This window comes from Macaca fascicularis, chromosome X, assembly GCF_037993035.2.
Source record: "Macaca fascicularis isolate 582-1 chromosome X, T2T-MFA8v1.1".
In the NCBI taxonomy this organism is placed as follows: domain Eukaryota; kingdom Metazoa; phylum Chordata; class Mammalia; order Primates; family Cercopithecidae; genus Macaca; species Macaca fascicularis.
The window spans coordinates 115805916-115808397 of NC_088395.1; positions in this window are offsets into that span (position 1 = coordinate 115805916).

The window sequence follows — 2482 nt, forward strand, 5'->3', positions numbered from 1 at the left end:
ATTTACATTCAATATTATTGTTGACAAGTAAAGACTTACTCCTGCCATTTTGTTATTGGTTTCCTTGTTGTTTTGTGGTTTTTCTTTACTTCCTGTGTTCCTTCAATGCAGGTGATTTTCTGTGGTGTTATGATTTAGTTTCTTGATTTTTATATTTTGTGTATCCATTGTATGTGTTTTTGGTTTGAGGTGACCATGAGGCATGCAAATATTATCTTATAACCCATGACTTTACACCAATAACAACTTAACACTGCATAAACAAGCAAACAAACAAACAGGAAAAAAGTAATAAAGTCTCTAAGCCTTGTGTTCATCTTCCTGCTTTTCAACATCTTGTTGTTTCTATTTTTATCTTATTGTACTTTGTAGGTCTTGAAAAGTTTTTGTAGTTATTATATTATTTTTGACTCATTCACATTTAGTCTTTCTGCTTAAGATAAAGTGAACTTACAGACCACAGCTACATTTTAGTAATATCCTGTGTTTCCTGTGTACTTAGTATTACTAGTGAATTTTGTACCTTGAGATGATTTCTTATTGTTCATCAATGTCCTTTTCATCCTGATTGAAGTACTCTCTTTGGCATTTCTTGTATGACACATGTAGTGTTGATTAAATGTTTCAGCTTTTCTTTGTTGGGGAAAGTCTTTATTTCTCCTGCATGAATGAAGGGTATTTGTTTGGAATATATTATTCTAGGGTGAAAGATATTTTTCCTTCAGCACTTTAAATATGTCATGCCACTTTCTCCAGACTTGTAAGGTTACCATTGAAAAGTCTCCTGCCAGATTTATTGGAACTCCATTGTATGTTATTTGTTTCTTTTCTCTTACTGCTTTTAGGGCTTTTTCTTTATCCTTGATATTTGGGAGTTTGATTATTAAATGCCTTGAAGTAGTCTTCTTTAGGTTAAATGAGCTTGGTGTTTTAGAACCTTCTTGTACTTGAATATTGATATCTGTATCTAAATTTGGGATGTTCTCAGTTATATCCTGTTGAATAATCTTTCTTCCCCTATCTCTTTCTCTATCTTCTCTTTAAGACCAATAACTTAGATTGGCCCTTTTCAGGCTATTTTTCTAGATCCTATAGACATGCTTTGTTGTTTTTTTGTTCTTTTTTTTTTTTTTTCTGTTGTCTCCTCTGACTGTCAAATAGCCTATCTTCAAGCTCATTAATTCTTTTTTTTCTCCCCGATCCATTCTGCTATTTAAAGTCTCTGATGCATTCTTCAGTATGCCAGTTGCATTTTTCAGCTCCAGAATTTCTGATTGATTATTTTTAGTTATTTTGATCTCCTTGTTAAATTTGTCTGTTAGAATTCTGAATTCCTTCTGTGTTATATTGAATTTCTTTGATTTTCTTCAAAACAGCTATTGTGAATTCTGTCTGAAAGGTCACATATCTCTGTTTCTCCAGAATTGGTCCCTGGTGGTTTACTTCGTTCATTTGGGAGGCCATATTTTCCTGGATGATTCTGATACTTGCAAATGTTTGTCTGTATCTAGGGATTGGAGAGTTAGGTATTTATTGTCTTCCACTCAGCCTGGGTTTATTTGTATTCATTCTTCTTGGGAACACTTTCCAGATATTCAAAATGACTTGGATGTTATGATTTAAGCTTTATCTACTTTAGAGGGCACCCCAAGCCAAATAATGCTGTAGTTCTTACAGACTCATAGCGGTACCACCTTGATGGCCTTGGACAAGACCCAGGATAATTCTCTGTATAACCAGGCAGAGACACTTGTTCTCTTCCCTTACTTTCTCTCAAACAAATGTAGTTTCTCTCTCCATTTGGAGCCACCTGGAACTGAAGGTGGAGTGACACCAGCAACACTGTGGCCACCACCACTAGTGCTGTGCTGAGTCAGACCTTAAGTCAGTGCAGCATGGGGTCTTCCCCAAGATGTGCTGTAACCATTCCCTGACTATTGCCTATGTTAGCTCAAGGCCCTGGGTCTCTAATATCAACAGATGGCAAATAGAGTCAGACCTGTGTTGTTCCCTTCAGGACAGTGAGTTTCCCAGGCCCTGGGTTGGTCCAAGGGTGCCATCTAGAAGTCAGGGACCAGAGTCAAAAACCATAGTTGTTTACCTGGAGTTTTATTGCACTGTGGCTGAGCTGGCACTCAAACCACAAAACACAGACCTACTCACTCTTTCCTCCTTTTTTCAAAGGCAGAGCAGCCTTACCCCATGACCACCACCACCTCAGGCCCATGGAGAGTGCTGCCAGACTACCACTGATGTTCTGTTAATGTCCCAGGGCTCTTCAGTCAGGTTTTGGTAAATGCTGCATAGCCTGGGACTCACACTTCAGGGTAGCAGGCTCTATTCTGGCCCAGGGCAAGTCCAAAAATACTGTTCAAGGGCCTAGTCCTAGAATTGGGGACCACAAGAGCATGCTTTGTACCCTACTCCCCTGTGGCCAAGCTGATACCTGACTTTGCAAGACAAAATGTCCTCTACTTTTCCC